Source organism: Mytilus trossulus, chromosome 8 (genome assembly GCF_036588685.1).
Source record: "Mytilus trossulus isolate FHL-02 chromosome 8, PNRI_Mtr1.1.1.hap1, whole genome shotgun sequence".
Classification (NCBI taxonomy): Eukaryota; Metazoa; Mollusca; class Bivalvia; order Mytilida; family Mytilidae; genus Mytilus; species Mytilus trossulus.
Genome location: NC_086380.1, coordinates 60,055,614 through 60,062,147, shown reverse-complemented (window position 1 = coordinate 60,062,147; position 6,534 = coordinate 60,055,614).

The window sequence follows — 6,534 nt, the reverse complement described above, 5'->3', positions numbered from 1 at the left end:
GTCAACTGCAATAAAAAGGTAATATGCAAATGTCAAAACGTGTAAAAATTTCGCTGTAGTGTTGTGCCCATAAAATTTGAAACGAGCATGTATCAGAAATTACATATTAATGATAGAGTTTGTTTCAATTGTAGTACAGTTGGAGATGACACATATGTAATTATGAGTTGTCAGTTTGTTTAGTCATGCTAATTCTTTTTGTCATGATTTTAATAGTATGTCAGATGACAATAAAAAAAAAAAAAAAATTTTTGGCGATTAAAATGTTTACTTTTTACACTGCCAATATCTGTATGGTATTTAGTTGAAAAGTAAATGTTTATTATCTTCTTATAATGTACATTTTTATTAAGTTTTATGTTTTCTATATTATGTTTATACATGTATATATAAAACATTGTACAGTCTCTCGTAACTATTTTAAGAATGGTTCTTGTTTTATATGCGTTATATGTGAATTTATAATTTGTAAATGTTTTTAAGATGTAAGATTAAACTATAAGATTGTATTGTCTTGTCTGTCTTATAAAGGAATTTAGTTTTATAATACAAATGATTTATGTTTAAACATGTTTTAGATTAAGATCCAAATATTGATTGATTAATGATTTAACTTCATTTTCAGCACTATTGCGCTATTTCGTGGCGATCAGTTTTTATTGATGGAGGACGCTGGAGTTCCCGATGAGAACCACCCTTGTACAATGCTAAAATGTAAGTTCATGATATATACAGTAAGACGATAAGTGTTCATTAATATAAAGCACTACATATTTAGTTATGTTTTAGTTTATCAAAACCAATATCAATAATAGCTCCGATAAAAAACATATTCAAAGATCTTACTACGGTGTTACAACTTTTTCCTTTAACGGTTTAATCATGAAAAGAATAAAAATTTAATATTTTAACTATTATGAATAGTCTCATCAGTTTCACTGAATTAGATCCGTATTTTGACAATTCATGTCAATTCGATGATACTCGGTGCAAAATTATTTTAACTTCCAAAACCTAACTTAACTTAAAAGAGCTGATAAAACCACAAAGGACAAATCTTGAACGGAAAGCAAAAACCAAACAAGAAGTCAGTACCGAATTATGTAGTGCCATATATTTATGAACACTTATCGAATTACTGGCTACTGGGCTATTGATACCCTCTGCAATCTACAAGCACATTAATGGTGCGAGTTTTACTTCACCATATGCGTATTTCGACAATCTGTGTCTTTCTAGTGATGAAAGAGGCCAATTCATATTTGAAGACCAAAAACTGAATAAAAACGTTAAAGATCTAATAAAACAAATTTAAAACAAAAAAAAATCTGAAACATTAATAGTGTTCCAGGTGGGAAATATGTCACTAAAACCGCAACTAAAATATTAAAAATTAAAATACAGACAATTTTCTACAATAAATCTAGCTCTGAGTCGATCAGAGTATAAAAAACTCGAAAATAAATGAAACGGAGATTATCTTAGAACTACCATCATCGCCAAATTCTTCAAGTAACGGAAAAGACAGTTTGGTAAGATATAGAATAACCACTGATGGATACTTGACTTGGTACAGGAGCACGAAAAAAGTGGCGGGGTATATGACTTTTCAATATATGTATTACTTGATGTGTTTACAGCAGGGATTCATGTGTCATTTACAGTTCAATACTTATTTCATGACTTAAAGGTTTTGAATGCAATATGCAAGAGAAGAAAAATAACAAAAGGACCTCAATAGAACAACCAACCTAAACTGATTTGAACTAATTTAGTTTATATTTATACTTTTTATCATTTTATTAATTTTTTTTTGAGGGGGGACAAAAAAATCTATTTCTATATATTTTGGGCATTCCACAAAATGATACATGTATCTTCCAGCACTGTTCATGGCATTGTTGTATTAATTGTAATCAGAAGTATACAGAATTTTGATGGAGAGTTGTCTCATAGGTACTCATACCGCATCTTCTTATATCTATAGAATGCATAAATTAAAGTATACATATAGGACGGACAACAAATAACATAGTTCGAGCATGCATTATTAAGCTTTATTTTACCCAACTGTAGTGTTACTTGAGGTCAATTTGTTGTTTATTTTAAATATTGGTGGTATATCGTTTTAGACGCGATTTTACTTCGAATATTTTTTTCTTATCACTGTTCATAATAGAAAAAGAGAGGAGTCAGATGTGGACTACATTTGGGAGGCTCCTGGGTCTCATATTAAAAGCGACAGGCGAAAACAGATGTTCTACCCATGAGAACACGAGGCAGAATGTATCTCCCTCATGCAAAGCTGTGATTCCTTTCACGGATTTGGCTATACTTTTTGGACCTTTTGGATTATAGCTCTTCATCTTTTATATAAGCTTTGGATTTCAAACATTTTGGCCACGAGCATCACTGAAGAGACACGTATTGTCGAAATGTGCATCTGGTGCAAGAAAATTGGTACCGTTAATATTTTTACTAATGAACCTATTTTCGTTTCCATCATGGACCAATTAAAGCCTAATTTTTTGTTATTTCAATTGTTTTAAAGTTATTGTAAGAGGCAACTGCTTATCTTCATAGCAGTATAATGGTTAATGAGGGGGGGTCGTTAATATTTCTTGATGTTTAGCTAACGTAAACCCTGAATCTCTTTTCAATCACACCTTATGGAGTCCTCCGTGTTGCCTTGTTACATGTACTTGGAGCATGCGTGGGATGAAATACATTTTCTATTTTTAAGTATCTAATTCTTGGAAAATGTAGATATGACAAGAAAATATAATAAATATGAAATAGCAATAATAATTTCGAATTAAAGTTTACAAATCATGACCACGATAACACATAAAAAAACCATATGTTAATGTAAAACTGTATCTAATTGAAATCGAAATGATTGGACGTATTCTAAATACACATAAAAGTACAGACTTTAAAATTTTTACTTTAAAGTCTTTACTATCAACATTTAGGAAAGTAAAAAAACGAAATAAAATGCGGGTAGTTCTCTGCATATGAATAAATGCAGTAACTTTGCTCATATTTATGTTTATATATATATATATATATATATTTAGGGATGGCAACGAGTACTCGAGTACTCGGGTACTCGGTCGGAAGGCCGAGTACTCGAGTACCATTTTACTACTCGGATACTCGTTAGCCTTTTTTATAATTATGAGAATTTCCCCTCAAATTTCATCCACTTACGTACCTTTTGAAATATACATATATATAGATTGCCTAACAATGTAATTTTAATACACTATTTAATTTGTAAATATAAGAATGTTTAAAATATTTACAAAATGATGAAAATAAACGCAATATTTCGCTAGACCAACTAGCTTTATCAAGCGTGCATCTATCCAGGTGAAATCGGATGTAGATGATAAGAAACTTTTGCAGCTCAATGTATATGTTGAACTTAGCTGCCTTGAAAATAAGAAAATTCAAGGCAGCTAAGTTCAACATATACATTGAGCTGCAAAAGTTTCTTATCATCTACATCCGATTTCACCTGGATAGATGCACGCTTGATAAAGCTAGTTGGTCTAGCGAAATATTGCGTTTATTTTCATAATTTTGTAAATATTTTAAACATTCTTATATTTACAAATTAAATAGTGTGTTAAAATTACATTGTTAGGCAATCTATAATTTTATTTGTGTAATTGAATTAATCTCTGTACTGATTAATCCACACTCCCATAGATTCGTATGTCATGTGCTGCTATTTATAGGCACTTATATATATATATATATATATGAGGGATGTCAAAATGTCTGAAATCTAATACTCGGATACTCGGTCAAGATACTCGAGTACTCGCGAGTACTCGGATGAATCTTAAATGTCTACTGAAAAGTATAAATTTTAGGTGTGATGCAGAATTTTGTTTGTTTGTTATTACCTTCCATAAACATATTAACGAAAGACAACAAAAATAGCTTAATCCTGTGTTTGTGTGTCAATTAAACAATGAATTACCGACCGTCGTTTCTTCAAATAATAGTAACCTATCACTGTGACAATAGCAATTTTTTTTATGTACGTGTTCATGAACCAAAGTCCAATTAGCTGATCTGTAACAATAACATCTTCATGCCTTATATATCATGTACTGTAGTACGCCGCTAGATTAAAACTGACGTGGAAAGGTAACATATGGCCACCGAAAGCTCTTTTTTTGAGAGCCCAGGTGGTCGTGTGGTCTAGCGGGACGGCTGCAGTGCAGGCGATTTGGTGTCACGATATCACAGTAGTATGGGTTCGAATCCCGGCGAGGGAAGAACCAAAAATTTGCGAAAGCAAACTTACAGATCTAACATTGTTGGGTTGATGTTTAGACGAGTTGTATATACATTATGTACACAGCCATGTATCACCATCATTGATGGCGATCCGATGGATACATCTGTTGTAGGGTTGTCACTGACTCAGACGTACTTATGAATATAATTATTTTCTGTGACTGTATCTCACATTAATTTGTAGGATCCTTTACTATAGATAATTTAGCTGATCTGTAACAATAACATCTTCATGCCTTATATATCATGTACTGTAGTACGCCGCTAGATTAAAACTGACGTGGAAAGGTAACATATGGCCACCGAAAGCTCTTTTTTTGAGAGCCCAGGTGGTCGTGTGGTCTAGCGGGACGGCTGCAGTGCAGGCGATTTGGTGTCACGATATCACAGTAGTATGGGTTCGAATCCCGGCGAGGGAAGAACCAAAAATTTGCGAAAGCAAACTTACAGATCTAACATTGTTGGGTTGATGTTTAGACGAGTTGTATATACATTATGTACACAGCCATGTATCACCATCATTGATGGCGATCCGATGGATACATCTGTTGTAGGGTTGTCACTGACTCAGACGTACTTATGAATATAATTATTTTCTGTGACTGTATCTCACATTAATTTGTAGGATCCTTTACTATAGATAATTTAGCTGATCTGTAACAATAACATCTTCATGCCTTATATATCATGTACTGTAGTACGCCGCTAGATTAAAACTGACGTGGAAAGGTAACATATGGCCACCGAAAGCTCTTTTTTTGAGAGCCCAGGTGGTCGTGTGGTCTAGCGGGACGGCTGCAGTGCAGGCGATTTGGTGTCTCGATATCACAGTAGTATGGGTTCGAATCCCGGCGAGGGAAGAACCAAAAATTTGCGAAAGCAAACTTACAGATCTAACATTGTTGGGTTGATGTTTAGACGAGTTGTATATACATTATGTACACAGCCATGTATCACCATCATTGATGGCGATCCGATGGATACATCTGTTGTAGGGTTGTCACTGACTCAGACGTACTTATGAATATAATTATTTTCTGTGACTGTATCTCACATTAATTTGTAGGATCCTTTACTATAGATAATTTAGCTGATCTGTAACAATAACATCTTCATGCCTTATATATCATGTACTGTAGTACGCCGCTAGATTAAAACTGACGTGGAAAGGTAACATATGGCCACCGAAAGCTCTTTTTTTGAGAGCCCAGGTGGTCGTGTGGTCTAGCGGGACGGCTGCAGTGCAGGCGATTTGGTGTCACGATATCACAGTAGTATGGGTTCGAATCCCGGCGAGGGAAGAACCAAAAATTTGCGAAAGCAAACTTACAGATCTAACATTGTTGGGTTGATGTTTAGACGAGTTGTATATACATTATGTACACAGCCATGTATCACCATCATTGATGGCGATCCGATGGATACATCTGTTGTAGGGTTGTCACTGACTCAGACGTACTTATGAATATAATTATTTTCTGTGACTGTATCTCACATTAATTTGTAGGATCCTTTACTATAGATAATTTAGCTGATCTGTAACAATAACATCTTCATGCCTTATATATCATGTACTGTAGTACGCCGCTAGATTAAAACTGACGTGGAAAGGTAACATATGGCCACCGAAAGCTCTTTTTTTGAGAGCCCAGGTGGTCGTGTGGTCTAGCGGGACGGCTGCAGTGCAGGCGATTTGGTGTCACGATATCACAGTAGTATGGGTTCGAATCCCGGCGAGGGAAGAACCAAAAATTTGCGAAAGCAAACTTACAGATCTAACATTGTTGGGTTGATGTTTAGACGAGTTGTATATACATTATGTACACAGCCATGTATCACCATCATTGATGGCGATCCGATGGATACATCTGTTGTAGGGTTGTCACTGACTCAGACGTACTTATGAATATAATTATTTTCTGTGACTGTATCTCACATTAATTTGTAGGATCCTTTACTATAGATAATTTAGCTGATCTGTAACAATAACATCTTCATGCCTTATATATCATGTACTGTAGTACGCCGCTAGATTAAAACTGACGTGGAAAGGTAACATATGGCCACCGAAAGCTCTTTTTTTGAGAGCCCAGGTGGTCGTGTGGTCTAGCGGGACGGCTGCAGTGCAGGCGATTTGGTGTCACGATATCACAGTAGTATGGGTTCGAATCCCGGCGAGGGAAGAACCAAAAATTTGCGAAAGCAAACTTACAGATC